The sequence below is a fragment of the Polypterus senegalus genome, chromosome 7 (assembly GCF_016835505.1).
Source record: "Polypterus senegalus isolate Bchr_013 chromosome 7, ASM1683550v1, whole genome shotgun sequence".
Classification (NCBI taxonomy): domain Eukaryota; kingdom Metazoa; phylum Chordata; class Cladistia; order Polypteriformes; family Polypteridae; genus Polypterus; species Polypterus senegalus.
The window spans coordinates 188,473,558-188,481,356 of record NC_053160.1 but is presented as its reverse complement, the minus strand read 5'-3'; positions in this window follow the sequence as shown (position 1 = coordinate 188,481,356).

Sequence of the window (7,799 nt, the reverse complement as noted above, 5' to 3'; positions counted from 1 at the left end):
GCAGCCTTCTCCGACACGTAGTGTTCAGACTATTGCAGCGTGTCAGTGTTTTGGCGACCTCTGCTGGTCAATTCTTTAGGAAGCCACAAGCATTTGGCGGGAAGGTACCTGCATTCTTCCGTCGTTCCTTTAGGCGGGAGCTTAGCGTATTGGTCGTTTCTGTCACGTGCACAGGGTCCTGCGAAACCCGTCTTGTTTAGAAGCAGAAGCAAGAGGAGAGGTTGCAACGCGTTTGAATGGCTTTTAATAAAAAATAAAAGCACAAGTAAGCGTTAACTTTATAAAATATCGAATTATTCGTTTGAGAATGAAATTTGACCAATTCGGATGTTTACGTTAAGTTTAAAAGCCCGCATTTAGGGCGCAGAACTGTTGTATTAACGCAATGCATTTTACTCTGTTCTGTTTATTTACTACGCTTTGCACTTACGGTATAAGTTACTTGCTTATTGTTGACATATAGATGTAAAATGCTCTAAATTGAAAGAGATGTGCCCCTTGTTAAGTGCTCGCGTGATTATGGTGCGCATGTGCATGTTAAAGATTTTTTCTTTCTTGTAATAAAAGGAGACTGCGTGATCGCCCGGTGTACTATGAGCCTGGTCAAGAAGCTTCAGAGAGTGTCGTTATTCTTCCGACGTCTGTATATAAACCAAGCGTACGCTGTTAATAATTTTCTTGCCATCGCAAGGACATTTATGTCAACACTTACGAGCTATTATCCTTTCGTCTACAGTATGATATATATATTTCTGCCTATTACTTTTATCATTGTGTTACTATTTTCCATTTTACTATGCATCACTTGCTCTTTGCATTCTCGTGCTTCATTACATGCATGACATGTTGAATATTACAAGGAATTATTAAGTAAAATCTTGAGCATTGCAGGACTTTTTAAACTTTTTTAAATATCTAAAATCAGTTATTTAAAACCTAATATTTGCAGGTTAGGTCTCTTTGCGGTTTATTAATTTTTCCCACTTGATAATGGAGTGATTTCCGAGATCATTTTGAGTCTGTTTTTCTTAACACACTATGACGCCAGTGTACTTATAAGCCCTTATCACACCCTTTTCAATTAATTTTCACACTGTTATCATTTTTACCATCATCATTATATCTTAACATTTTTTTTGTGCTTCAACTCAGTGCTCAATGCTGGCTCTCCTCCACTTGTCGCAGATTTGTACTGCCGGGGTTTGTTGCCCACTGATGCGCATAAAACAACGCAAATCATCGTCTGGTTTAATGTAAATAAATCCATGTGCTTGAAACTCCCAGAGGGACCAGTTCTCTAATCTGATGTACAGTAAGTATATCTCGGTACTCTAAGATTAGAGGGGATCCAACCCCCTCCCTGTTTCATTAAGAAATCCGATTTTAACAGAATGTGCCAGCACTTACAGTGGGTATAGAAAAGGATCCCCGCCTTTGAAATATTCAATTTTTTTTTTCTTTACAACATTAAATGAAAACACACACAATCCAATATTTCTTCTCAGCTTTACTTACACAATGCAACCTCGGGCATCCAAGTGAAAAATATCACAGCTACACGTCAGAAAAATGATAAAAAGTCAAAAACAAGACCTACTGAGATTAATAAAGGATCACCCCCGCCCATTTCAGTGTCATTTTGTTGACCCACCTTTTGCTTTAATTGAGTCTGTTGATTCTTCTCTATCAGCTTTGCACACCTAGATTGAGCCCTCTCAATATTTGCCCCCTACTCTTCATTACAGTTTACCTGTTCAAGTTCGGTCAAATTGGATGGTGAGCGTTGGTGGTCTGCTATCATCAGATCTTTCCACAGATTTTCAGTGTGATTTAGGTCTGGGCTCTGACTGGCCACACCAGGACATTCACTTTTTTCTTCTTCAGCCACTGTGTGGTCAGTTTTGCTGTGTGCTTCGGGTCGTTGTCGTGTTGAAAGCTGAACATTCTGCAGTCTTCAACTTTCTGGCAGAGGGTAGCAGGTTTTCCTCCAGAATTTGATGGTATTTTGACCCATTCATTTTTCCTTCTACCCTAATGAGAGCCCCAGGCCCCCCTCAACAGGATGCTGCCCCCTCCATGCTTTACTGTAGGTATGACGTGTTGTGGATGGTGAGCTGCATTGGTGTACCGTTTGGTATTGAGGCCAAATGTGGCCAGAGTGGTGGCTCTGAGGCTGGGGATCTGCACTGGCCATCGGAAGGTTGCCGGTTCGAATCCTGTAAATGCCAATAGGGACTCTGCTCTGTTGGGCCCTTGAGCAAGGCCCTTAACCTGCAATTGCTGAGTGCTTTGAGTAGTGAGAAAAGCGTTATATAAATGCAAAGAATTATCGTCTGACCATAAGACCTTTTTCCACTTGGCATCAGAATCTTCAAGGTGCATTCTGGCAAAGATCATAATAAAGCCTTAATGTGGCCTTTCTTGAGAAGTGTGATCCTCCCGAACAAGCCACAATGGTGGAGTGCTTGTCAAATTGTTGTCACATGAACACCATTAATGACCACTCTTTGCCATCTAATCATGTAACTCCTTCAGAGTGGCCATTGGCCTCTTGGTAGCCTCTCTTACCAGTTTCCTCTTTGCTCTTTCATCCAGTTTGGAGGGTCCAGGGAGGGTCCTAGTAGTACCAAACGCTTGCCACTTCTTTATTATGGACTTTACTGAGCTCCTTGGTATTGATAAAGCCTTTGAGATTTGTTTGTCTCCATCTCCTGCCTCATGTCTGTCCACAACTCTGTCCCTGAGAACTTCTGAAAGTGGCCTGTCACCCACAGTCAGTTGCACTACCAAGCAATAAATGGACCAGGAACAGCTTCACTAATCACACTCATTACAACTGAGCACAGCCAGTAACCGCAATGGAAATGGTGGGCACGGACACCTGAGTGAGTTTAGGTGGAGGGTGACCCTTTATTAATCTCAGTATTTCTTTTTAAAATTCTTCTGAACTGTAGCTGTGGTATCTTTCACTTGGATGTTAGAGATTGCATTGAGTAAGTAGAGCTGGAAAAAAAATTGGTTTGTGTGTTTTCATTTAAGGCTGTAAAGCAAAAATAAATGAGAATATTTTGAAGAGGGGGATTCTTTTCTATACCCACTGTATGTATCTCCACTTCACGCCCTGCTTCCTTCTACCCCTTTTCCACACTTAAATCTTCTAGTTCCACATTTAAAGCGGATACTTCTGCAGTTTCATTGTAATCTCTTCCATTTAGCCAATCGTCAAGTTTTTAATCTAAACTAAAACACGTCCTGGTGGGCTGCAAGACCAGCGTCAATCAAGGCCAAAACACCTGGTAGAGCCATTGGCCATCCATCCATTATCCAACCCGCTATATCCTAACTACAGGGTCATGGGGGGTCTGCTGGAGCCAATCCCAACCAACACAGGGTGCAAGGCAGGAAACAAACCCTGGGCAGGGCACCTGTCCACCACAGGCCACACACACTAGGGACAATTTAGAATCGCCAATGCACCTAACCTGCATGTCTTTGGACTGTGGGAGGAAACCCACGTAGACATGGGGAGAACATGCAAACTCCACGCAGGGAGGACCTGGGAAGCGAACCCGGGTCTCCTAACTGTGAGGCAGCAGCGCTACCACTGCACCACCATGCTGGCCCAATATTGCCCATTCACTTTCAAAATATATAAAGGGAATTATAAAATGATTTAATTATAAAATGCATAAAGGAGATTATCAGAGAAGGACTTGAACAGAAAATATCATTCTATGCAGATGACATGGTACTGCGTACAGTTGTGAGAATGACACAAATATGAATTTTCACCAAGTTTGCTGCGTCAGTTTTTATGATGGCAACTTGCATCCACTCCAGAATGTTCTGAAGAGCGATTAATTACAAAGTCCCTCTTTGCCATGAAAATGAACTTAATACCAAAAAAAAAAATCATTCCCACTGCTGTTGTGAAGAAGGCTTAAGGGCAAACAAGAAAGCCCAGCAAGCGCCAGGAGCGTCTCCTAAAATTGATTCAGCTGCGGGCACAGCCAGGGCAGAGCCTGCTCAGGAATGGCAGCAGGCAGGTGTGAGGGAGGTGAAGACTTTTGGGGGGATGGCCTGGTGGGCATCAAGAAGGGCAGCAAAGAAAAACATCAGGGACAGACTGATATTCTGCAAGAGGTACAGGGATTGGACTGCTGGGGTCAAGTCATTGTCTCTGATGAATCCTCTTTCCGATTGTTTGGGGCATACTCTACAATTGTGGCGAGAAGTTTTGAGAATGGCACAAATATGAATTTTCACAACGCTTGCTGCCTCAGGTTTTTAATGGTGGCCATTTGCATCTATTCCAGAATGTTCTGAAGAGTGAGCAGAGGAATTGCAATTAATTGCAAAGTCCCTCTTTGTCACGAAAATGAACTTCATTACCAAAACACCGCTGCATGTCAGCCCTGCCACTAAAGGACCTGCTGATGTTATTTCAGTGATCCTCTCGTTAACACGGGTGAGAGTGTCGACGAGGACAAGGCTGTACGTCACTCTGTCATGATGATTGAGTTACAATAGAGAAGTGAAGAAGGCGTCAAGGCACCCAAGAAAGTCCAGCAAGCTCCATGTGCGTCTCCTAAAGTTGATTCAGCTGCAGGCACCACCAGTGCAGAGCTTACTCAGGAATGGCAACAGGCAGGTGTGATTGAGGTGAAGATTTTGGGAAGATGGCCTGGTGGGCATCAATGAGGGCAGCAAAGAAGCCAAGAAAATCATCTGATGAATCCCCTTTCCGATTGTTTGGGGCCTCCAGAAAACTGAAAAAGTTGAGCGGCGCTACCATCAGTCTTGTGTCACGCCAACAGTAAAGCATCCTGACACCATTCATGTCAAGTGGGGTTGCTTCTCAGCCAAGGGAGGGCAGGGCTCACTCACAATTTGGCTTAAGAACACAGCCATGAATAAAGAATGGGACCAAAACATCCTCCGAGAGCAACTTCTCCCAACCATCCAACAACAGTTTGGTGACCAACAATGCCTTTTCCAGCATAATGGAGCACTGGGCATAAGGCAAAAGTGAGAACTAAGAGGCATCGGGGAACAAACATCAAATTTTTGGGTTCATGGCCAGGAAACTCCCCAGACCTAAATTTTATTGAGAACTTGCGGTTAATCCTCAAGAGACGGGCGGACAAACGCAAACCCATCAATTCTGACAAACTCCAAGCATTGATTATGCAAGAATGGGATGCCATCAGTCAGGATTTGGCCCAGAAGTTGATTGCCAGCCTGCCATGGTGAATTGCAGAGAGGGGTCTTGAAAAAGAAAGAAGGGCCAACACTGCAAATATGGACTCTTTGCGTAAACTTCATTTCATTGTCAGTCAAAGCCTTTGAAACTTCTGAACTGCTCGTAATTCTACTTCAGTATCCCATAGAAACATCTGAGAGAAAGATCTGAAAACACTGAAGCAGCAAACTTTGTGAAAACCAACACTTGGGTCATTCTCAAAACGTTTGGCCACAACGGTGTATCAAATCCAGAATCGTCTTTACCTTTAGTCCTTAATTTAGGTGGAGTGGTGGCTCTGAGGTTAGGGATCTGCACTGCCAATCGGAAGGTTGCCGGTTCGAATCCCGTAAATGCCAAAAGGGACTCTGCTCTGTTGGGCACCTGAGCAAGGCCCTTAACCTGCAATTGCTGAGCACTTTGAGTAGTGAGAAAAGCGCCATATAAATGTAAAGAATTATTATTAATTCACTTGTAGAATTTCAGAAGATATCTGGACTCAAAGTCAATTTGAATAAAAGTGTGCTTTATCCAGTGAGCTCCCCAGCACACAACACTAGACTGGACATCCGTCCTTTCATTTTATCAGAATAGTTTAAATATCTAGGATGTAAACATCCCAGGTAAACACAGGGTGATTCAAAAAGATTCATCCGATTTCAAAGTGCCATATTTTTACAACCGTGAGACACCTAGAAGCCAATCACATACCAATTGTAAGGGGGGGTGGGGTGGGGTCATAGAGTTTCTGACTGTCACCGGAAAATGGCTCCTCATTGGCACTGGGAAGTTCGAGCGTTTCTCAACAATCATTTACAAGTGCAAGAAATTATTTTGAAATTGGATTAATCTTGTTGAATCACCCTGTATAAAGATCTTTTTCAATACAACTTTACTCTCGGCATGTTAAAAAATCGAACAAGTATGTGAAGAGGCGGCCAACCCTCCATCTCATGTTAGCAGCGAGAAACAAGATCCACAGATGCGCATGTGTGACAACAGGTAGTGTTGCTTGCTGGCTAAGACATTGAACTTTACTGCCCAAGGATACTCGCTCATTCCATTGATCCAGTTTACTGTATAAATAAAATGTTTTATTATTTTTTATTTTTCACTGTGGTTAAGTAGTATTGTCGCATTGTGTCACCTTGTCGATGAAGATGAAATGAGTTACTTTCGCATCAATTTATAGTGCCGTTCTCATTTACAGGATCAATCTATTTATATATCTTTTATATAGCACCTTTCATATCTACAGTATCTATTACTTGTCATGGTACCAGTGACCAAGTGTTGAATGTTGATCAGTACATGGAAGGAAGAATTTCACTGTGCTCTGTACATGTAACAATAAGGACCCTATCTATTCCTTTTAATGATAGTTTTACTAGGTAGGTAAGTAAATATGTTGGCACCTCCGTATCACTCACATGCTAAATATGACAGTTCTTGCCTTTTGATGGTGCTATATAGCCAAACACAAATGTTGCCTGTCTGGCAAAAATAGTACAAATGAAAATCAATTCCGAGTTTTATTAGGCTGGTGTCGGACATACGTGTTACAGGAGCGTCTTCAAGGCTACACAGAGGAAGGGACCAGGCGGAAGGAAAATGGGGTGATACAGTCGTTAACATCTGTTCCGTCTCTGCCCTTAGAATTGATGACGATTTCCAAGAAGAACTGTAATGTCATTTTCCCCACACAATACAGAAGATTTTATTACAGATCTGTAATAATACGGAGACCCAGTGCCCCTGGCCACCCTTTGCATGTCTGTGTATTTGGTTATTTAACAGGCCATCCCGTTTAATAAGGTGATCTCAAACATTTATTATTGAAAACCCAGTAAATCAGGAAGTACAGAAGTGTGGAGGGTGCCAACCCAGCAAGGACTTACCACAATTATGATAATCATTTTGGCAACTCCTAATATAATTTTCAGATAACATTTACCCTCAAGTTCTTGAGGAGGTTAGTAAGTACAGATATAAACCCTTGTTGCGTATTTCTAGGAAGTCACGGCACATTGGGGAAATTCTAAAGGACTGGGAAATGGCAAAGATTATCCTGTTGTATAAAAAGGGTGACCAGGTAGATCAAAGCAGCTATATACCAGTAAGTTTAACATGCATCACAGGAAAAGTAATGGAAGGAATTATTAAGGATAGGATTGAGCAACACCTGACAAGGACAGGAGTTATTAGGAACAGTCAGCATGGGGTCAGAAGAGGGAGGTCGTGTTTTAGAGCTACAGGAGATGAATCATGAGGAAAGTTTAAAAGAGCAGAGCCTTTTCAGTTTAAGCAAAAGAAGATTAAGAGGAGACCTGACTGAAATATTTAAAACGACGAAGGGAATTAGTCCAGTGGATCGAGACTGTGACTTTAAAAGGAGTTTAACGGGGACACAGGGGGACAGTTCGAAACATTAGGGAAAATTTTACATATTAGGAATTTAGTCTTCACACAGAGAACCAGTGACACATGAAATAAGTGATACAATAATATGACACACAGTAGGACTTTAGGGACCTTCAGAACTTGACGTGATGTTTTA